Raw genomic sequence first — 25,039 nt, forward strand, 5'->3', positions numbered from 1 at the left:
GAAAAAATGCTCAACATCACTCAGCATCCGGGAAATGCAAATCAAAACCACATTGAGATACCATCTAACCCCAGTTAGGATGGCTAAAATCCAAAAGACTATGAATGATAAATGCTGGCGAGGCTGCGGAGAAAAAGGAACTCTCATACATTGTTGGTGGGACTGCAAAATGGTGCAGCCTCTATGGAAAATGGTATGGAGGTTCCTTAAACAATTGCAAATAGATCTACCATACGACCCAGCCATCCCACTGTTGGGAATATACCCAGAGGAATGGAAATCATCAAGTCGAAGGTATACCTGTTCCCCAATGTTCATCGCAGCACTCTTTACAATAGCCAAGAGTTGGAACCAGCCCAAATGCCCATCATCAGATGAGTGGATACGGAAAATGTGGTACATCTACACAATGGAATACTACTCAGCTATAAAAACGAATGAAATACTGCCATTTGCAACAACATGGATGGACCTTGAGAGAATTATATTAAGTGAAACAAGTCAGGCACAGAAAGAGAAATACCACATGTTCTCACTTATTGGAGGGAGCTAAAAATTAATATATAAATTCACACACACACATACACACACACACACACAAACCGGGGGGGGGGGGAGAAGATATAACAACCACAATTATTTGAAGTTGATACAACAAGCAAACAGAAAGGACATTGTTGGGGGGGAGGGGGTGAGGGAGAAGGGAGGGAGGTTTTGGTGATGGGGAGCAATAATCAGCTACAATGTATATCGACAAAATAAAATTTTAAAAAAAAATCAAGCTACAATAAAAAAAAAGAAAAAAAAAGAAAAAGAAAGCAAGGAACAAAAGACACCTAAGACAACCAAACAACCAATAAAATGCTAGGAATAAATCAACACCTTTCAATAACAACTCTTAATGTAAAAGGCTTAAATTCCCTAATCAAAAGACACAGACTGGCTGACTGGATCAAAAAGCAGGACCCAACTATATGCTGCCTACAAGAGACCCACCTCACCCATAAAGATTCACACAGACTAAGAGTGAAAGGATGGAAAAAGATTTACCATGCAAACAGAAAAGAAAAACGAGCTGGAGTAGCTATTCTTATATCTGACAAAATAGACTTTAAACTAAAAACCATAAAAAGAGACAATGAGGGACACTACTTAATGATAAAAGGTCTGATCCATCAAGAAGACATAACAATCATAAATATGTATGCACCCAATGTTGGAGCAGCCAGATTTATAAAACAAACTCTATTAGACCTAAAGAAGGAAATAGACACTAATACCATAATAGCAGGGGACCTGAACACCCCACTGTCAATATTAGACAGATCATCTAGGCAAAGAATCAGTAGAGAAACACAAGATCTAAACAAGACTCTGGACCAATTGGAATTGGCAGATATCTACAGAACATTCCACCCAACAACCTCAGAATATTCATTTTTCTCATCAGCACATGGATCATTCTCCAGGATAGATCACATGTTAGGTCACAAATCAAGTCTCAATAAATTCAAAAAAATTGGAATTATCCCATGTATCTTCTCAGACCACAATGGATTAAAACTAGAAATTAATAACAAACGAAACTCTGGAAACTATACAAACACATGGAAATTAAACAGCATTCTATTTAATGACATATGGGTCCAGGAAGAAATCAAGCAGGAAATCAAAAAATTTCTTGAAACTAATGAAAACAATGATACATCATACCAAAATCTGTGGGATACTGCAAAAGCAGTATTGAGGGGAAAATTTATTGCATTAAACGCTCACTTCAGAAGAATAGAAAGATGGCAAGTGAACAACCTAACACTTCACCTTAAAGAACTAGAAAAACAAGAACAATCCAATCCTAAAGTTAGCAGACGGAAAGAAATCATTAAGATCAGAGCAGAACTGAATGAAATTGAAAACCAAAAAACAATTCAAAAGATCAACGAATCAAAAAGTTGGTTTTTTGAAAAGATAAATAAAATTGACAAACCATTAGCATGGCTAACAAAAAAAAGAAGAGAGAAGACTCAAATAACAAAAATTCGAAATGAAAAAGGCGATATTACAACTGATTCATCTGAAATACAAGGAATCATTCGAGACTACTATAAACAACTATACGCCAACAAATTTGAAAATCTGGAGGAAATGGATAAATTTCTGGACACACACAAGCTCCCAAAACTGAACCGTGAAGACGTAGAAAATTTGAACAGACCAATAACAATAAAGGAGATTGAAGCTGTTATCAGAAGGCTCCCAACAAAGAAAAGCCCAGGACCAGATGGATTCACAGCAGAATTTTACCAAACATTCAAACAGGAATTGACACCGATTCTTTAAAAACTATTCCAAAAGATTGAAACGGACGCAAATCTCCCAAACTCATTCTATGAAGCAAACATCATCCTGATACCAAAACCAGGTAAAGATATAACCAAAAAAGATAACTACAGGCCAATATCCTTGATGAATATAGATGCAAAAATCCTCACTAAATTACTAGCAAACAGAATACAGCAACACATACGTAAAATTATTCATCACGATCAAGTGGGATTCTTCCCAGGGATGCAAGGTTGGTTCAACATACACAAATCAATAAATGTGATACACCATATTAATAAACTCAAACACAAGGACCATATGATCATCTCTATAGATGCTGAAAAAGAATTTGATAAAGTTCAGCACTCATTCATGACAAAGACCCTCTATAAGTTAGGTATAGAGGGAAAGTATCTCAACATAATTAAAGCCATATATGCCAAACCCACAGCCAATATCATCCTGAATGGGGAAAAGCTGAAAGCTTTTCCTTTAAGAACAGGAACTAGACAAGGATGCCCACTCTCACCACTCCTATTCAACATAGTGTTGGAAGTACTAGCCAGAGCAATCAGAGAAGAGAAGGAAATAAAGGGCATCCAGATTGGAAAAGATGAAGTCAAACTGTCCCTGTTTGCAGATGACATGATCCTATATATCAAACAGCCTAAAACCTCTACAAAAAAACTGTTGGAATTGATAAATGATTTCAGCACAGTAGCAGGATACAAAATCAACACACAAAAATCAGTGGCATTTCTTTTCTCCAATAGTGAACATGCAGAAAGAGAAATCAAGAAAGCCTGCCCATTTACAATAGCCACCAAAAAAATAAAATACTTAGGAATTGAGTTAACCAAGGATGTGAAAAATCTCTATAATGAGAACTACAAACCACTGCTAAGAGAAATTAGAGAGGATACAAGAAGATGGAAAGATATCCCATGCTCTTGGATTGGAAGAATCAACATAGTGAAAATGTCCATACTACCCAAAGTGATATACAAATTCAATGCAATCCCCATCAAAATTCCAAAGACATTTTTCTCAGAAATGGAAAAAACTATCCAGACATTTATATGGAACAATAAAAGACCACGCATAGCCAAAGCAATGCTGAGCAAAAAAAATAAAGCTGGAGGCATAACACTACCTGACTTTAAGCTATACTACAAAGCTATAATAACCAAAACAGTATGGTACTGGCATCAAAACAGACACACTGACCAATGGAATAGAATAGAGAATCCAGAAATCAACCCACACACTTACTGTCAGCTGATCTTTGACAAAGGCACCAAGCCTATTCACTGGGGAAGGGACTGCCTCTTCAGCAAATGGTGCTGGGATAACTGGATATCCACATGCAGGAGAATGAAACTAGATCCATACCTCTCGCTGTATACTAAAATCAACTCAAAATGGATTAAGGATTTAAATATACACCCTGAAACAATAAAACTTCTTAAAGAAAACATAGGAGAAACACTTCAGGAAATAGGACTGGGCACAGACTTCATGAATACGACCCCAAAAGCACGGGCAACCAAAGGAAAAATAAACAAATGGGATTATATCAAACTAAAAAGCTTCTGCACAGCAAAAGAAACAATTAACAGAGTTAAAAGACAACCAACAGAATGGGAGAAAATATTTGCAAAATATATATCTGACAAAGGATTAATATCCAGAATATATAAGGAACTCAAACAACTTTACAAGAAGAAAACAAGCAACCCAATTAAAAAATGGGCAAAAGAGCTAAATAGGCATTTCTCTAAGGAAGATATCCAAATGGCTAACAGACATATGAAAAAATGCTCAACATCACTCTGCATCCGGGAAATGCAAATCAAAACCACATTGAGATACCATCTAACTCCAGTTAGGATGGCTAAAATCCAAAAGACTGTGAACGATAAATGCTGGCGAGGCTGCGGAGAAAAAGGAACTCTCATACATTGTTGGTGGGACTGCAAAATGGTGCAGCCTCTATGGAAAATGGTATGGAGGTTCCTCAAACAATTGCAGATAGATCTACCATATGACCCAGCTATACCACTGTTGGGAATATACCCAGAGGAATGGAAATCATCAAGTCGAAGGTATACCTTTTTCCCATTTTTATCGCAGCACTCTTTACAATAGCCAAGAGTTGGAACCAGCCCAAATGCCCATCATCAGATGAGTGGATACCGAAAATGTGGTACATCTACACAATGGAATACTATTCAGGTATAAAAACGAATGAAATACTGCCATTTGCAACAACATGGATGGACCTTGAGAGAATTATATTAAGTGAAACAAGTCAGGCACAGAAAGAGAAATACCACATGTTCTCACTTATTGGTGGGAGCTAAAAATTAATATATAAATTCACACACACACACACAGACACACACACACACACACACACACACACAAACCGAGGGGGGGAAGAAGATATAACAACCACAATTATTTGAAGTTGATACAACAAGCAAACAGAAAAGACATTGTTGGGAGGGAGGGAGGGAGGGAGAAGGGAGGGAGGTTTTGGTGATGGGGAGCAATAATCAGCCACAATGTATATCGACAAAATAAAATTTAAAAAAAAAAAAAAATCCGCAGGGCAGGGAGGTAGGCTGGAGACCCAGAGAGAAGTTGATGCTTCAGCTGGAGTTTGAAGGTGGTCTAGAGACAGATGTCTTCTTCCTTAGGGGTCCTTCATTTTCTTCTTTTAAAATCTTCAACTGATTGAATAAGGCCAACCAACACGATGAAGGGCAATCTCCTTTATTCAATGTCTACTGATTTAAATGTCAATAACATCTAAAAAATACCTTTGCAGCAATATCTAGACTGACATTTGACCAAAATGTCTGGGTACCTTAGCTTAGCACATTGCCACATAAAATTAATCATCACACTATCCCTTTATCACACACAAGGATGTTATTTGGATAATATTAGTTAATGTACATGAATTGCATTAATTTGGGAAGGTTTCTTTGTGTCTCTAAGCCTCAGTTTTCTCATCTTTAAAATGCAGATAAGACTACCTACCTCTTACAGACATGGCGATAATTAAATGAGGCAAGCCAAATAAAAAACTAAGCGTAGTACCTGCCACAGTAAATTCCAAAATAATGTTTCCTTTTATTATTTTTGCTGTATTGTTGGTAATAATTCTGAATGTTATCTATAGTCAAGGACTATTTTAAGTTACAATGCCAAGGGAAAAGTTCATTTACAATTTCCTGCAAATAAATTTTGTGATAAATAAAACTGCTTCCTTCAGTTTCACAAACTTGCCTCTTTGCTTAAAATGAAGTGGGATGTTTTTGCTGGGTAAACTGACCTCCAAACTTATATCCCACCAGTCTATTCTACAAAACCAAGACTGATCTTTCTAAACTCTGAATCTGATTTATGCAGTCATTCCACAAATATTTACTGAGCATATCCTTTGTGACAGACACTTGATAGATGCAAAGATACTGCACTCGCCCTAAAAGAATTCAGTCAACTGGGAAAATGAGATTGCAAACCATAACAGCTACTATTTATTGAAGCCCTACTAAGTATCAAGCACTTTGTATTAATTATATCATTTAATCTTCACCCTAACTTAATGATGTGGCAATGAGTCAATTCTGCAGACTAGAACTTGATATTCAGAGAAGTTAAGTGGTTTGCCCAAGGGAAAAAAAAAAGCTAATAAATACTAGAATGAGATTTGAACCTTTGTCTGTCAGACTTCAATCCTATACACTCTTCTGCCTTTCAGTTACAGACAACAGCAACTGCATAAAATAGTTGCTGTAGAAGAGGTTTGTAGAACGTTCAGTGAGGGCACAGGAAAAGGCAGCCCTAACTCTGCCTGGTGAGTCAAGGACAGCTTCACAATGGTCGTGACAACCTTCTGTTTGAAATCACTGCAGGCTTGGGGTGGGGGGGACGATCCATAATATTAATTAACATAAAACCTAAGGCACTTGTGATAGTCCTTGTTCACATTACACTGCAGTTGAGTACCTCACACTTCCTTGTCTGCTAACCTTTGGATATCTGTCCAGCATACCAGTTTACTCTTCGACTAAATTCTACTTTTTCTTCTAGGATTTTTTTTCCAGGTTTATTTAGGTATAACTGACAAATAAAAATAGTATATATTCAAGGTATTTATGTGTCGATTTGATATATGTATACACTGTGTAATGATTACCACAATCAAATTAATTAACACCTCTTTCCATACACATAGTTGCCATTTGTCTGGAGAAGGGGCAGGGTGAAGACACTTGAGTCCAGCTCTATTAGCAAATTGCAGGTAAGCAATACAATCACTATTCTGTACAGATCTCCAGAACTTGTACAACTTATAATTGAAAATGTATACCCATTGAACAGCTTAATTTTTGAACTTCTAAATCACCAATCGAGCTTAGCTTAGAAATGGTAATTCATTTCTAATGAATTACCCCACCCCATCCCCGAAACCCACCATTCTACTGTCTGCTTCTATGAGTTCAACTTTTTTAGATTCTACACGTGAGTGAGATCAGGCAGTATTTGTCTTTCTGTGTCTGGCTTATTTCACTTAGCAAAATGTCCTCTAGATTAATCCATATTGTCACAAATTTCTTCTTTATAAGGCTAAAAATATTCCATTTATCCATTGACGAACACTTAAGTTGTTTCTATTACTTGGCTATTGTAAATAACTCTTCAATGAACATAGCAGTGCAGATATCTCTTCCAGATACTGATTCTATGTCCTTTGGATATATGCTTAGAAGCTGGAGTGTTGGATCATATGGTAGTTTTATTTATTTTTTTTCTTATTTTTTGAGGTACCTCCATACTGTTTTCCATAATGCTTGTATTAATTTGAATTCCCACCACAAGCATACCAGTGTTCTCTTTCTTTCACACCCTCACCAACACTTATCTCTTGACTTTTTTATAATGCCATCTTAACAGGTGTGAGGTGGTATCTCATTGTGATTTCGATTTGTATTTCCCTGATGATTAGTAGTGTCAAGCACATTTTCATGTATCTGTTGGTCATTTGTATATCTCCTTTGGAAAAATGTCTATTCAGGTCCTTTGCCCATTTTTAATGGGTTAATTGCTTTTTTGCTATTGAGTTATATGAGTTTCTAATATATTTTGCAATATATATTTTGATAAATCTGACAGTTTGCAAATATTTTCTCCCATTCTGCAAGTTGCCTGTTCATTTTGTGGATTCGTCCCTCATTCTGCAAAACTTTTTAGTTAGATGAAGTCCCACTCGGTTATTTTTGCTTTTGTTGCCTGTTTTGTATGCCAGTATCATACTGTTTTGATTACTTCGGCTTTATAATATAGTTTGAAAGCAGGAAGTGTGATGTCATGCGTTTGGTGTCATATCCAGAAAATTATTGCCAAGACCAATGACTAGGAGACTTTTTCCTGTTTTTTTTTCTAGTAGTTCTATAGTTTCTGATCTTATGATTAAGTCTTCAAACCACTTCTAGTTAATTTTTGTGTCTGGTGCAAGATAATGGTCCAATTTCATTCTTCTGCATGTGTATATAAGCTTCTCCAGCACCATTTATTGAAGAGACTATCCTTTTTGGGTATCCTTTTGTATAACTTGGCACCCTTGTCAAAGGTTAATTGACTGTATATGTGTGGGTTTATTTCTGGGCTCTCTATTTTATTTCATTGATCTAGGTATCTGTTTTTATGCCAGTATTATACTGTTTTGATTACTTTAACTTTTAACCTCATTTGAAAGCAGGAAGTATGATGTCTTCAGTTTTGCTCTTTTTTCTCAAGACTGCTTTGGCATTTTGAGGTCTTTTGTAGTTCCATACAAATTTTAGGATTGTTCTTTCTAGATCTGTGAAAAATGTCATTAGAATTGTAACAGGTGATATGGTCGCTTTGGTTAGTATGGACATTTTAGCAATATAATACTTCCAGTCCATGAACATAGAAAATCTTTCCATTTATTTGTGTTCTTCAATTTCTTTCATCAATGTCATAGTTTTCATTGTAGAGATCTTTTACCTCCTTGGTTAAATTTATTCACAAGCATTGCATTGCTGTTGTTTCTATTGGAAAAGGAATTTTCTTAATTTCTTTTTTAGACAATATATTAATGTATTAAAATGCAACTAATATTTATGTTGATTTTGTATCTTCCTACTCTCCTGAATTTGTTTATTAGTTATAACACTTTTTTGGGTGGAGTCTCTAGAATTTTCTATACATAAGATCCTGTTACCTCAAAAAGATAATTTAACTCCTTCCTTTCCAATTTGGATGACTTTTATTTCTTTTTCTTTCCTAGGCTAACTCTGGCTAGCACTTCCAGTACTATGTTGAATAGAAGTGGTGAGAGTGGGCATCCTTGTCTTGTTCCTGATCTTAGAGGAAAAGCTCTCAGCTTTTGATATTTCAGTATAGGCTTCTCATACATGGCCTTTATTGTCTTGAAGTACAATATTCTATACATAATTTGTTGAGAGATTTTGTCATGAAAGGATGTTGAATGTTACCAAATACTTTTCTGCATCTACTGAGATGATCATATGATATTTATCCTTCTTCAGTTAATGGAATATATCACATTTATTGATCTGCATATGTTGAAACATCCTTGCATCTTGGGAGTAAATCATACTTGATCATGGCACATAATCCTTTTATTACACTATTGAAATAAGTTTGTTTATTTTTTATTGAAATATATCAATTATACATATTTGTGAGATACAGAGCTGAGTATGAATACATGTACATAATGAGTGATGATCAAATCAGGGTAATTAGTATATTCATCATTACAAAACAATCATTTCTTTGTGAGGAGGACATTCAGTCTTCTCTCTTCTAGCCAATTGGTTAGTATTTTATTGAGGGTTTTTGCATCTATGTTCATCACAGATTTTGATCTATAATTTTCTTTCTTGTAGTGTCCTTATCTGGCTTTGGCATGGGAACAATGCATGACCCATTCTGTTGTTGAAGCTCCTTATTATATTTTTTGCTTCTGTCATTTTATTCTTCAGTTTCAGGATTTCTGTTTGGAGATATATACACACACAAATATATATAGTTTTTATTTCTTTATTAAACTTTTCATTTTGTTTATGCATTGCTTTTCTAATTTTGTTTAATTATCTATATGTGTTCTCTTGCATCTCATTGATCTTCCTCAGATGATTATTTTTGAATTCTTTGTCAGGAAATTCATACATCTCCATTTCTTTGGGGCTGGTTATTCAAGCTTTATTAGTTTCCTTTGGTGATATCATGTTTGCCTGATACTTTGTTATCTATGTAGCTTTGTATTGGTATCTATGTATTTGAAGGAACAAACACCTTTTACAGTCTTTGTAGACTGGTTTTGGCAGGTAAAGGCCTTCTCCTATTGGATCCTGATGCTGATGAGATTGCCTTTAGGATCACACTTGAATAGTGCTCAAGCCTCATCTGCAGTGGGGTCCACAGCTTATAGGCCTGTTCTTGTGGACTGGTTTGGCTCCCTCTGGATCTCTGGAAGGGCTCTTGCTGGGCCACTAAGCATGTCCCTGAACAGGCAGGACTGGCCCCAGACTACAGATGAGAGGAGCTGGAACTGAGTCTCAAGTCTGATTTAGGGTCTACAACTGAGACCAAGTTCTGCAGGCCTGCCTTCAGGGGCATAGATGGGTGTGTTTCTTGCCAGATTCCTATGCAGGTGGGACTGCCCCTGTACCAAGGCTGAGTGTGACTAAAGCTGTGAAATAGGGCTGCTTCAAGATCTGCAAGAGGACCAAGTTTGGCAGGCCTGCCTTTGGGGTTACAGATGTTCATGTCTCCCAGAAGGATCCTGAGGACAAGACTGCTCCTGGGCTATAGCTGGGATGGGATGGAGCTGGGTTGCACAGCTGATTCAAGATCTACTGTGTGATCAAGGTCTGCAGGCCTGCTTCTGGATGTGTGGACAGTTATGTTTCCCAGATGGTCCCTGGGCAGGCAGGACCACTCTCAAACAATAGCCAAGAGGGATTGAAGCCAAGTTACAGGGCCACTTAAGTGTCCAGAGCTGGAACCAAGATGGGTGGGTCTGTCTTCCATAACACAGGTGGCCATAACTCTTCCCAGGTCTCCAGTACATGGCTGTAGTGGGAGGACTAAGGCCCAATGAAGCTGTAGCTGAGTCTACAGGGGAACCAGGCTATTTCCAGGTCCTCCACAATCTTGGGCTCCACTGGGGTTTTGTAACCTCCTACTTGGGTCCCAAAATTCCCATAAAGGCACTTTTGTCAATGGATGATAGCCAAATTTTTGTTACTGTAGGGGTATATGAGCAGGATCTTCCTATTCCATCATCTTGCTTCTCTTTGACTAAATTCTATCCATATATCGAGATTCAGTTTAGATGTGAAGTCTTCCCTGTTTCACATTCTGTCCCACCTTCTGGATTTGGTACACTCTTTTTATGTATTTGTCACAGCACTGAGTACACTGTTTTTTATTTTGTTTGGTTGGTAGGCTTCTTCAGGAATATAAGACTTAGAAGGTAAAGATGTGACCTTAATTTTTATATCTCATCACTTAGTGCAAGACATGACACAGAGTATTTCATATAATGCAAAATGAACAGAATCACACAGATTCTTTTACAGTAGTTCACCCTTATCCATACTTTTGCTTTCCAGATTTTCAGTTACTTGCAGCCAATGGCAGTCCAAAAATATTAAATGGAAAACTTGAGAAAGAAGCAATTTGTAAGTTTTAAATTGCTCACTATTCTGAGTAGCATAATGAAGTTTTGCACCATTCTGCTCTGTCCCACCTGGGCCTGAATGATTCCTTTGTCCAGTGTATCACACTGTTTATGCTACCCACCCATTAGTCACATGGTAGCCATCTGTTATTCAGTTGACCATCACAGTATCACAGTCCTTGTGTTCAAGTAACCCTAAAGCGCAAGAGTAGTGATGCTGGAATATTGTTATACATCTTCTATTTTATTATTAGTCAGTGTTCTTAATCTCTCACTATGCCTAATTTATAAATTAAACTTTACCATAGGTATGTATGTATAGAAAAAAATTATAGACTGTATAGGGTTTAGAATTATCTGCAGTTTCAGGCATCCACTGAGGGGTCCTGGAACATATCCCACTTGGATAAGCTGGGACTACTGTATACTCATATGTTTTAGTCCGTTTTATGTTGCTATAACAGAAATACCTAAGACTGGGTAATTTACAAAGAAGAGAGGTTTATTTGGCTTACGATTCTGGGACAGCTGCATCTGGCACAGGCTGCTTCTACTCATGGCGGAAAGTGGCAGGGAGCCAGCAGGTACAAGCAGATCACGTGGCGAGAGGAAGCAAGAGAGAGGAAGCAAGAGAGAGAAAGAGAAGGTGCCAGGGTCTTTTTAAGCAACGAGCTCTCTTGGGAACTAATCAAGCAAGAACTCATTTATTAATCCCCCCCCCCCCAGGGAGAGCATTAATACATTCATGAGGGATCAGCCCCCATGACTCAATCAGTTTCCAACACTGCCACATTGTGGATCAAATTTCCACATGAGTTTTGGAGGGGACAACACATCCAAACTCCATCATTCCGCCCCTGGCCCCCCAAAATTCATGTCACTCTCACATACAAAATACAATCATTCTTGCTCCAGCACCAATTTAAAAGTCCAAAGTCCAAAGTCTCATCTGAGACCAAAAGCAAAAGCCCTTCCAGCTGTGAACCTGAAAAACAAAACCAAATTTATCTACTGCCAAGATACAATGGTGGAACAGACATTGGGTGTACATTCCCATTCCAAAAGGGAGGAATAGGCCAAAAGAAAGGAAAAACAGGTCCCAAACAAGTCCAAAACCCAGCAGGGCAGGCATTAAATCTTAAGTCTGGAGAATCAGGTATCTTGGTTCCATGTTCGACTGCTTCTGCACACTGGTGTGGGGGTTGGGTCCCCAAGTCCTTGGGCAGCTCTGCTCCTATGGCTTTCCTGGTCTCAGGCCACATTTCACCTCTCCCAGGCTGGTGTTCCACTCTGGTAGCTCCACAGGTCTGGGGTCTCCATGGTGGTCCCGCTCTCATGGCTCCACTAAGCAAGGCGCTGTTGGGGTTTCTCTGCTGCAACTCTGACCCCACATTTCTGCTCGGCATTGCTCTAGTGAAGGCTGTCTGCGGTGACTCCACCCCTGCAACAGATCTCTTCCTGGGCCCCCAGACTTTTCCATACATCCACTGGAATCAGGGTGGAGGCTGCCACACCTCCACTTCTCTCACGTCCTGCCGGCCTGCAGACTTAACACAACATGGACACCACCAAGGTTTTGGGCCTCTACGCTCCAGGCCTGCTGCACAAACCACACTTAGGGCCACTCCAGCTGGATCAGCTGGGATGCAGGGGGTGGTTCCTGAGGGCAGCTGTGCCCCAGGCCTGTCCTCCAGGATAACTCAGTACTTCTAGGCTTCAGACCCTGTAATGGGTGGGGCATCCTTCCAGACTTCTCAAATGCCTTTAGGGCATTTTTTTCCGTTGTCCTGGTTCTTGGCATCTGGGTACCTCACCACCAAGATAATGTCTTTAGCAAACAGTTTATCAGCTTCACCCTTGCATTGTTCTTCAGCTCTCTGCTTCTTTACAGCATGGCTAGGCTGCAAAGTTTCCAAATTTTTACGCTCTGCTTCCCTTTTAAATTCTGGCTTTATGTTATGCCTTTGCTGTCATGACTCAGGGTAGGCTGTTAGAAGTAGCCATGCAGTGTCCTTAATGCTTTGCTGCTTAGAAATTTCTTTGGCCAAATACTCTGGTTCACAACTCTTAAGTTACAACTTCCACAAAGTCCCAGGGCATAGACACAATGCAGCCAGGTTCCTTGCTACGGTGTAGCAAGGGTTATCTTTTGTCCAATTCCCAATAAGTCCCTCATTTCTAGCTCAGACCTCATCATCCACATGGCCTTTACTGTCCACATTTCTATCAGCATTCTGCTCACCACCACATAAGTCTCTAAGACATTCCAAACTTTCCCTCATCTTTTTCTCTTTTTCTAAGTCCTCCAAACTCCTCCAACCTTTGCCCATGACCCAGTTCCAAAGCTGCGTCCACATTTTCAGGTATCTGTTTAGCAACACCCTGCTCCTCTGTACCAATTTTCTGTTTTAGTCTGTTTTGTATTGCTGTGACAGAAATACCTGAGAGGTTTATTTGGCTTACCATTCTGAAACAGCTGCATCTGGCACGGGCCTCAGGCTGCTTCTATTCATGGCAGAAAAGTGGCAGGGAGCCGGCGGGTACAAGCAGATCACATGGCAAGAGGAAGCAAGAGAAAGCAAGAGAGAGAGAGGAGGTGCCAGGGTCTTTTTAAGCAATGAGCTCTCGCGGGAACTAATCAAGCAAGAACTCACTTATTAATCCCCCCTCCCCCAGGGAGAGCATTAATCCATTCATGAGGGATCCGCCCCCATGACTCAGTTTCCAACACTGTCACATTGTGGATCAAATTTCCACGTGAGTTTTGGAGGGGACAACACATCCAAACTCCACCATCATGATATGGAAAGTACATTTGGAGGCACTTGATCCTCTTTGGATTCCACCATTCATCCGTCCTCACATGTCCACAGTGACCATGAGAGCCCCATCCCCTCCCAAACTTCTGGATTCACAATGCTTAATATTTATATTTCTATTTGGTACTATTTAGTAACATCATTCTATTTATTACAACTGTTGAATTTAAATAAATTGATATTGACATTATATGGTGTAACAGATTCAGTAAGTAGTTGCTGTACAAAAGTCAATAAAGGCTTGTTTATACTAGCAAGAGAGTGTTTTTGTGCAATGGAACTGTTCTGTGTCCTGAATGAGATACTAGTTACATAAACTGATGCTTGTATCAGAATTCACAAAATTATACATCAAAAAAGGTCAATATAACTGCCTAATAAAAATTGTTAAAAATTAACATGCAGAAAATACACAAAGTGAGAGTCTGGCAGTAGTCAGACTATATATGACAATTAAAAGTCTGACCTACAACTTCCAGGCCAGAAACCCAATCCACGACTTCTGAAGCAATAGCCTTAGAATTGTCACAAATTGGTCAATAACTGCTGGCTTTCCTACCTTTTCTCCTCACTTCCACATGAGGACCAACCAGAGCAAATCAAATATGTTCCCCTAGCCAATCACACAGACAACCTCTTCTAGTTAGCCTGTCTCCAGCTTCTCCATGTCAACAGCCTCCAATCACAGCACACCTGAAACTTTCCTCTTTTGTCCCTATAAAGCTTTCCCATTCCTCCACCTGCCTTTGAGTCTCTGTCAAACACAGTGATGGTAGCTGACTCCCAAGCTCTGAATGAACCGCTTCTATTTTTTTCTAATATGGGTGGTCTTCATTCATTTCCACAATAGTATGCTATTTTGGGTTAAAACAGGAGTGTGTGTGTGTGCACATGTGTAAAGGATATGTTTGTGTATGCATAGACTATAACTAAAAGTACAAACACACACACACACACACACACAGAGAGAGAGAGAGAGAGAGAGAAAGAGAGAGAGAGAGAGAGCAGAAATGGTGTTGCTTCCTAAATAGAAAACTGGTTGGCTAGGGAATAGGGGTAACAGTGAGACTGATTTTTCAATATGTCCCCTTTTGAACAATTTGAATGCCCGTTACCCAAGATCAATGAATTAATTTAAAAATAAAATTGAGTTTCACTAAAATAGACTTTCAGATTATTAGTATTTATTATTCACAAATGACCACAAACAGTCTCTAAAAGTAACCAGTTTTATGATTATTATATTTAGAATACATCAGTGATAAAGTATTGGGTGAGTTGTTTAACAGCTCTGGGCTTTTTGATCCCATAAGTAAAATGGGGGCAATACCAGCTTGAAGGAGTTGTGGGGAAGATTAATTGCTACTTCATAGGTGTGCTTCTTGTCATATAATAAGTGTATTAGCTGGTAGGCTAACTACTGAAGAACATGGAACCCAACAGTCATGATAACTCAGCTGCAGTAGATGTTTCTGTCTTGCCTATATAGTGGAACAGAGACAGTGAATGGCTTATGGTGGAGTGAGCAGGACTGAAGCCATGTTGGTACCTAAAACCACCTGGGCTGTGAGGTTTTTAAAAGTCACAGTTTCTTTTCTCCTCTCTTTCTTCCCAATCCCCTGACTTGCTTATCTTACTTCCTAAGTAAAAAAACAAGGCTGTTGAAAGCTAATCAGTACATAGCAAAACTAATAGTTCTTCTATGAGGCTTACATAATTCCAAAGCCAGACAGAGCCCAAGCTACACGTAGACTTTGCAAAGAAGCTGATTCTACCCCAAAGCAAATCAAAATCCTGAAGGACCCTAAGGTAACATCAACAACAAGAACAGAAACCAGACAGAGCTTGGTGAGACTTGCACCAGGCTCCTTGTTTGCACGGACCCCCTACAGCTCATGTCCCCCTCCCTTCTGCTTTTCATTTCCTGCTTCTCACCCCATAAAAACCCTCGGTAAAACTAAGCCTTTGAAATGGTTATAGTCTGGCCATCTCCTCAGCTAAATAAAACTGCCTTCCTATTCCACTAATATTTAACTTTTGAGTCATTTGTTTTTTGGGTTTTGTTTGTTTGTTTGTTTATGCGGCTGACACCCAAACTTGGGTTTGGTAACACTGAGTGGTTCTCCATCATGCAGTCATGAATGAACCAGACTGAACTGACCAGTGGTCCTGCCATCTACAATTATGCAGCTTCCAAAGTCTCTCTGGATATTGTACGTGTTCAGTCATTCAAATGTGGAAGGACCAGGAGGATTATGTATGGGAGGCTTTTAGGGGTCATGCCTGGGAGTGAATCCTGCCACTTTCACTCATATTTTGAATTGCCAGATTTAGCAAATGGAAATGCAGGACAGGCATCCTGTATGTATTTTCTCCAGTTAAATCTGAATTCCAAATAAACAACACAATTTCTTTTAAGTATGTCCCATACAGTATTTGAGACATATTTATACTACAAATTATGTTATTTATCTAAATTTCAAATTTAAGTGGGCATCCTGTATTTTACCTAGCAACCCTAGGGCCACATTCCATTGGTTAAAACTCAATCACAGGCCCACATATAATTACAAAGGAAGTTGGGAAATGTAGTCTATCTGTTTTCCAAGAAGACACTATGGATTTTGTTAAGCAACTGGCAGTCTACACTATAGTGAGAAATGAACAAAAGTTTCGGAAAATGAAAAATGACATTCCCTTTCTCTACACTTCAGGTCCTACAGGACCTACAGAAGTAATAGAAAATAGTGATTCTCGAGCTTTGGCATGCATCACAATCTCCTTGAACACTAGTTAAAAATTCAGATCTCTTGCCCCAGACACAGTAATTCCAAATCCTTTCAAATCTGGGGGTGCAGAATCTTCCTTTATAACCAGTGCCCAGGTGACTCTATTGCAGGTGGTGGGAGGAACACACTTTGAGCAACGTGCTCTTGAGAATTAAAACTTACACACATGAAAAAAATTAGAGAGTTTATCAGTTTAAAATGAAGCAGTCCATGTAAGGAACAAGCCTTAAATTTTACATCAGAATCAAGAGGGGCAAAGTTTCCAACACCATGTGTGCAGGAGGTCGACCTGGAACATTGGCCTCAAACTTTGGGTACAAGAGCACAATTCAAACAGGCCAAGACAGGCTAAGCAAAAGTTCTGCCACTTGGAACAAGGCTTCAGTAGACTACAAAAATAAAATAACAAGAAGACAGTGAAACAGTGCTGGAGTTGTTCATCAGAGTCAGAAAGTGCTGGTGCTGTGCTATGTGTCAAACCTCTGGGGCAAGCAGCACATCCTGTGTGGATGTGGACTCTAATAAGCCACCTCCTAGGAGCGATTTGACTCACAAAGATGATTCCTGTCTCGGGCAGTTTAATGAACTTGAGAATTATTTTTTAACAAATCTACTTGTAATGGTTGAAATTCCAGTGTTCATTCATATTCATTTTGGAAGCGGGCACCCATAACTCACAGGATTGGTAATGCAATTGACAATCTGCTGCAGTGGAACTCATGCAGGTGTTATTAACTTTAACCAAATTGATCTCAACTAGATCACTGTCAGGGATGATGTGGTAACAATTGATTTTTCCAGCTCTGAGAGAATTCTTGATTTACTTATTTTCATTTCTCTACAGACATTTTTTTTTTTTTTACTTTTGCTTGGAGGTTTGTAGGACCTTTTTTTTTTTCTTCCTGGTCTCTCATTTCAATTTGTAAATAGTATACTTTAAAGCACAATATTTAGAGAGGAAAGGCAATGTGACTTAGTTGCTTCAAAAACACCTCAACCAAACCCATGAATTTGGCAGCTGTAGAAAATGTTTAAACATTTATTGAGAAAGAAGGACATATTCTCTCTGAGCACGAAGTAGTTCAACTGTGTGTGGCCCATTGTTATAGACAGAATTGTGTCCACCCAAAATTTATAGTTTAAGCTCTAGCCCCCAATGTGACTGTGTTTGGAGCTAGAGCCTATAAGGAGGTAATTAAAGTTAAAAGAGATCATAAGGATTGGACTCTAATCCAATATGAATGGTGTCCTTATAAGAAGAGGAAGAGACACTAGACAAAAAGGCATGGGAAGATCCAGCAAGATCTGCAAGCCAAGGAGGGAGGCCTCAGGAGAAACCAAATCTGTCAACACCTTGATCTTAGACTTCCAGCCACCAGAACTATGAGAAATAAATTTCTGCTGCTTAAGCCACTCAGTCTGTGGTATTTTGTTACGACAACCCAAGGTGACTAATACACCCACCTACTTTTATCCCCTTTGAGGAGTACTGTGCTAAGGTGTTTATCTAAAGTTCTGGGGAAGAATACTGCATCTCTTCTATTGGCACCAGGGTGAATCAAGGCACTAAGATGCACATCCCAGGCACTCACGTCCTGCTTCCCCATTCCTAGAATGTGTACCTGCTTCCTTCCTCTGTACATACCTGCATCAGTAGCCAGTGCAGAAACACAACCTTACAGGAAAGGATGGAGAATGGAACTCTGCTACAGCTGGCCCTGGCTCTGGCCCTGCAGCTTCCTAGCATCAGGATCTTGGGCACTGTGACCTTAAGCAGTGAAACTCTTTAGACCTCAATGTTAATATCTGGAAAATGGAGATGATAATACCTACATCTGGGCTTGTTACAAGGATCCAACAGAGTAAAATATATTAAAGTGTTTTGTACAATGTAAAGTACAAACAAACAGATGAACTAGCAGTGATAACAGGTGCAGCAAGGCTCTGATAGTAGAGGGTTATAAAATTCACGCTTTCTATTACCTCAGATAAATATTTCAAAAATATGTTTTAAAATGAGTTTTTAAGTGAGTGGGGAAATCAGCTCTTTTACTAGCTAGAAATTACATTTATTTTTACAAAAACAGTAAGGTGGTGGTTCTGTGACAACAGGATATGTAAATTAAAGAGTGATTCCTAAAGATGTAGGATTGAACTAGGAAGGATTATAAATAATTCAAGGTATGAGGAAAAGTCAGGAGATCTGGTTTTCTAAAGAACAGGGCTTTGGGCTTACAAAGCCCTGAGTCTGACTCTTATTTCATCTTTCTCTTATGGATTGTGTATCATAGGAAAGTTCCCTAATCTTTCTAAGTCTCATAGGTTTGTTGAGGATTAAATGAAATAAATGTGTGTGTGTGAATAAATGACCTGTGATCATGTTTTTGTAGTACAAGAAATGTATATTATTATTTTTTATCCTGGCTCTACTGATAACTCATTGTGCGACCTTGAATCCTCCCTTTCTAAGCCCCTGTTTTCTTCCCTGAATGCTAGGACTTCCTTCTCTTCTAACATGTTATGATTTTAAAATAATGAATATTATGCCTCTGTCACAAGGCTGATAAATAATTCAGATTTCTTATGTAGCTATAAAATAAAACTTATAAATCAGTACCAAAAAAAATGTGAATTGATTTGAAAATAGCTCTCCATAAAAATGTTATACAGGATTATAAATGGGAAATTGTGTCTACTGAGTCTTTTTCTTCTAGACCATTTGTTCATTCAACAAATGTTTATCTTGTGCTACTACGTGTAGAGACAGGTCTAGAAGCTGGTGATGCAGCTGAGGCAAAGCCAGGGGAGAGGAATATGCATGGTAGAACCATAATGAGTTCAGAGCATTCACTGCTCTGTGGAGCACAGGTCTTGAAGACAGAGCCAGCGAGAGTAAGCTAAGCAGTGAGAGGAGGTAGAAGGTGTAGAGTTGAGTGTTGGTAACTAATTTTGTGAAGGAGCACAATTCCCAGTGAGCACAGCTCTGCTCTGCTCTGGCCTGGGGTTGTCAGGAGTGGAGCCAAAGCCAACTTCTCCTCGATCATGCTGAGAAGATTAAAGAGACACCCCCTGGTCACATAGTCCTGAACCAAGCACACATGGATGACAAAGGTCACCCATGGCTTGTTCTTACTTAAGAATTCAAAAATTACTGTTTCTGAAGCCACAATAGACCAGGAAGTTGGAATCAATGAAATGAACCTCTCTGAGCTTATTTTTTCCCATCTATGAAATGGGACCTACTTCGCAGGGATTTTGTAGAAATAAAATTAGGGAATATCTGTTAAAACACTTTTAGAAGCACACAAATACAAACTCTCATCATTGCTGCCATCATTTGTCTCAAAGGGATCTGCCGTGTGGAACAACCCACTTCAGTCTGATTCTGCAGCAGCTGGCTGCCAGAAATATCAATAGCAGCAATTTTCCCAGTCATTCTTCAAATTCTGCTTAGTGTTCATTATCACCTTTATTGACTCAGCCCAGCTGCAGGCACCAGCCCAGCTCCATCATTCTGTCACCGGGATTCTGCTGGGTAATTTGTGGTTTCCAAAGGAAGAAGGATGCTGGGGTAGGAACATGATGCAAGTGCAATGCAAGAGCCAGCAGGGGCTGAGGACACACTCCCTCCCACATCTCCTCTATCCTGGGGGTGGGGGGGTCCTACAGGGGATGGACAGGGCTGGTTTCATCTGTCCCTGGGATCAGGAGGGCTTGCAGCTCTGGAGTCTGTGTCTGTAAGCATGAGAAGAAAGCTTTAGCAGAGCCAATCACACTCTAATCTGCATATTCTTCCAGATGTAGAGATTTAGAAGCAATGTGATGTCATAGGAACAACAAGAAAATATCCTCCATTTACTGGGGAAGCACCATGTGCCAGGATCTCTATAGATGCTTTATAAATTGTCCAGATTCAAATGTCAGCTTTGCCCATTCTTAGCTGTGTGACCATGAGAATGTTAATTAGCCTCTCTGTGACTCAGTTTTCTCATCTGTAAAGTGTTGCTTTTGTCAGGGTTGTTGTGAGGATTATATAAATATATAACAAAGAAAAGTATGTCAATATAAAATGTGATTAATTTATATTAAAAAATATAAAATATAAATAAATATGTAAACATATACTACATAATATGTGAAACTATATAAATACATATAATTTAGAAAAATGCCTGGGATATATGTACCATATGAAATATTAGTATTAATGATTATTGTCATTATCATCATTATTATAAATCTCCTGTGTTAGTTTTCTATTATTAGTTTTCTACTTAGGATTATTATTAGTATTTGCATTAGTCCATTTCTGTTGCTTGTAACGAAATACACAAAACTGGGTGATTCATAAAGAAAAATGAAATTCATTGCTTACAGTTTCAGAGGCTGGGAAGTCCAAAGTCCAGGGAACACATCTGATGAAGGCTTTCTTTGGTGGTGATTTCAGTGATGGCAGAGTATCACATTGTAGAAAATAGTGGAACAGAGAGAGCAGGGAGAAAAGAAGACTCTTCTCTTCTTTTAAAACCCTCAGAACCATACTCCTGACAACCATTTTTAATCCATTCACTACTGCATGTTCCTACAATCTAATCACTTCTTCAATGCCCCATCTTTCAATTACCATAATAGGATTTCCCACCCTCAACAGTTAGAATAGGAATTAAGCTTCCAATACATGGATGTTAGGGGACACAATTCAAGCTTCAGTGAGTTTTGGGGGACATAATTCAATCTACTACAGTATTGGTATTAGTTTTCTACTCAATGGCTTAAAACAATACAGTGATAATCTTACAGTTCTGGAGGCTAGAAGTCCTAAAGTCAAAGTGTCAGCAGGGCTGTGTTCCTTCAGGAGGCTCCAGCAGAGCATTTGTTTCCTGGCCTTTTCCAGCTTCTATAGGCCACCTGCATTTCTTCGCTGATGCCCCCTTCTTTGTGTCACTCCAATCTCTTCTTCCACACCACATGTCCTTCTCTGGCTCTGACCTGCCTACCCCCTTCTTATAAGGACTCATGTGATTATATCAGGCTCAACAGGATAATTCAGGATGACCCTCCCATATCAAAATCCTTAACTTGATCACATCTGCAGAGTCCATTTTGCCATGTAGTGGAATATATTTATAGTTTGTGGGCATAAAGATGTGGACATCTTTGGAAGACCATTTTCCAAAAAGTATTATATTTGTGTGGGGATTTTACACTAGGGAACTGAGACTTGGAGGAGTTACAAAAAGATTTAAAAAATGTTAGGTGTGGGTTCCAAACTCAGGTAGGTCCTGTAAAACTCATGTTCTTTGTACTAGCTGCTTCCAGACATGGAAATGGAAGTTCTAAGTTAGCTTCCCAGCCTTCAACCAAGCAACCCAACAGTTCTGGGCTACTAAGAGGTGTCAGTGAGAGAATACCTGTAATGTGGCTTTAAATGGCATCTCACAGGCACAACACATCCCTGTCCCATTTGTGGGCATCCAGGTACGGAAACCAGGGCTCGTGGAATGGAAAGGCTTGCCAAAGTACATTCAGTAAGTAAATGGTAGAGCCAAGATTTGACTCCAGGTCTGCTTGGCTCCAAGGACAGTAACACCTTTATTTGGTGGAAACTATAGATTAAAGAGCCACAGCAAAAGAAATGTGGTTTTGTGCTGCTCAAGTTCAAAAATTAAGACATATCCTTTTAATACTCTCATGTTCATAACCTTTCAAGTGCAGAACATAAAATGCATCTATTCGGTCTTGTTCTTTATAAACTATAGCCTTTATATTTTCAGCATAGACATGGATGAGGTTGAGGAGCTGGGAGTGACACACAAGGACAGAAGGAAAAGGTCATGGCTCCTCAGTAGGAAAGGTAGGAAAGGGAAGGTTGACTGAGGACATGCTCAAAACCTGTAACATTGTAACCTGACTACAGAAACAGAAACCCAACTGCTTCACCCAATTCTGACAGAAAATGACAAAAAGAACCCTTAGGAGAGTAAGAAAGAATTTTAGGGCCAATTAAATCAGGCTCTTCCTAATGTAAAATAGTGGATGGCGGACTTAAAGAATAATTTCTCCCTTCTTGTTCCCAGGGAATAGTACAGACTAAAAATGTAAATACAGTATGTTGGAATGGGGTGAGTTTGAACAAATTAGGAGTGTTAGCTGGCTCCTGAGAGGAACTAAGTACTGCCTGCCTCTAAGGTTGGCATCAGAGGGGTATGGAATGTAATGGTTTAGACCATGGATCCTGGATCTGAGAGATGAAGTCAAATCTTCTCTCTGCCGCTTTGTTACACTGGAGAACTCTTAACTTCCCTCAGCACAACTTTTTGTCTATAAACTAGATTGATGACTCATACCCCTCAGAGGTTGTTGGAGAAGAGTAAATGTAAAACATCTATAAACCACTGAGCACAGGGCCTGACACCTAGTATGCACTAAAGTGATGATGGCTTGTATTGACTGCCTCTTTCCACATTATAACTGTGGGGCATCTGGATCAATCTGCCATTCTCATTGTAAAATGTAAACTCAGTGGAATGCAGGAAGAATTTTATAGGTGCTTACTCCAAACACTACCAGGGTAAGAGAAAATAGAAAAATGTGTAACAATAAAAATTATAGTTAACATTTATTAAGCATGTATGGTCTTCTAAGCACTGTTTTATGTGCTTTGTGTATATTAATAATTTAATACTTATACAATCCTAAAAGTAGGTTTAGTATTAATCCATTTTAGACATGATATAACTAAGGAACAAGTGATTGCCAAGGTCACACCACTAGGAAGTGTCAGAGCCAACACATGAACTCAGGCAGTGTGGTTCCAGAGCCTATGCTTTTTATACTACACTAATGTGGCCACATTATCATCCAAACCAGGACACTTTTGAGCTAGGAAAAGAAGCAGAAACTCTGACTGTTCAGGCAAACCAGGACATATGGTCATCCTGGCTCCACTGCCTTTATAGTAGTCTTTGCAAGCATAAATGATCATAGAAATTATTCTCTGTTTCTATAGGAGGAATATCCATTCAGAGCTGCCCATTGTTGATAGAACACCAGACTCCTTAGCATGGCTTTGAAGGCGCATCAGTCTAGCCAAGTCCACTCTCCAACCCCACATCCACCACTGTCAAGCTCACTCTCATCCTCCACTCCAGAGGCACTGGTTTTCTCTCCATTCTGTGAATGCCCATACATCCTCCATCTCAGCCTTTTGCATGTGTTCTTTTGTCTGCCTAGCAGCCTACAGTACTACCCCCACACCCTCCCTGATTAGCTTAACTTCTACTTGCTGGAGAGGGAGGTAATGATTCCCTCTCCTCAGATAGATACCTTAGGATACAGAGAACCTCTATCATCATTCCTACTTCTACTCACTGCCTTCAGAGCTCCTTCCCACAGAAGTGATTAATCTGACTGATCAGAACCTGAAGTGCATGTGGCCACATTTCTTTGGGAGGTGGGGACACCAATGATGTGAGCACTGCCTTCCATTCCACTTCTGCATTTGACTGTTGCAGAGGCTGCCATTTTTCTTTCACTTACTACACCCAAGTGCAGCAGACCCATTTCTACTTCTGCTTCTTCTACCAAGCCACATGGTATGAGCACTTGTGGGCAGGGCCTGCCTTCCAGAGGCTAATCCTGACTCATATATGTTCCCGTTCTAGGAGCTCATACTGTGTCTAACTTGGTAGTGGAGACTGTCTTTGCCATAAATTCACTTATTATACTGGGAGAAGAAGAAGGAAGCCCTGCTCAGATTTCCCATTGTAAACTTTGTGCTCTGGCACAGTGTACCAGAGAAGTCTTGCACTGGGGAGTACAGAGCTCATGTGCAGTGACCAGCAGAACTGGTACTTCATTCCCCAGTAGGCTCCTATTCCGTATAAGCATAGCTCTATCAGCAGGAAACCTTGAAGCAGAGGATGGAGCATGAAAACCTCATCTTGAACCCCAGGACCATCATTCTCCAGAGCTCAAGTTAAAGGTCAGACTCTGCTACTATGACTGTGACTTCAGGGTGTCCTAACGTTGACATTCATTCATCATGTACTTCTTCCCAGCTCTTATTCCAAATTTTAATTATGCATTTACCTAGGAGATGGTTTCATTAATGTCTTACCTCCTCCTTCATAGTACTCTGTAGGGGAGGAAAAATATTTTCCTCTCTACCTACCCTGGGTTCATAGCTGAGGCCCCTATAACAAAAGACAGACTAACAGTAGACAAGCATACAATGTATTTAATATAAGTTTTATGAGACATGGGAGCCTTCACAAGGAAATGAAGTCCCAAAGAAACAGTTAAACCTGGGTGTTTTCTATAGTAGGTTTGAAGAGGAGTGGATAGTCATGAAG

Source organism: Cynocephalus volans, chromosome 4 (genome assembly GCF_027409185.1).
Source record: "Cynocephalus volans isolate mCynVol1 chromosome 4, mCynVol1.pri, whole genome shotgun sequence".
NCBI classification, from domain to species: domain Eukaryota; kingdom Metazoa; phylum Chordata; class Mammalia; order Dermoptera; family Cynocephalidae; genus Cynocephalus; species Cynocephalus volans.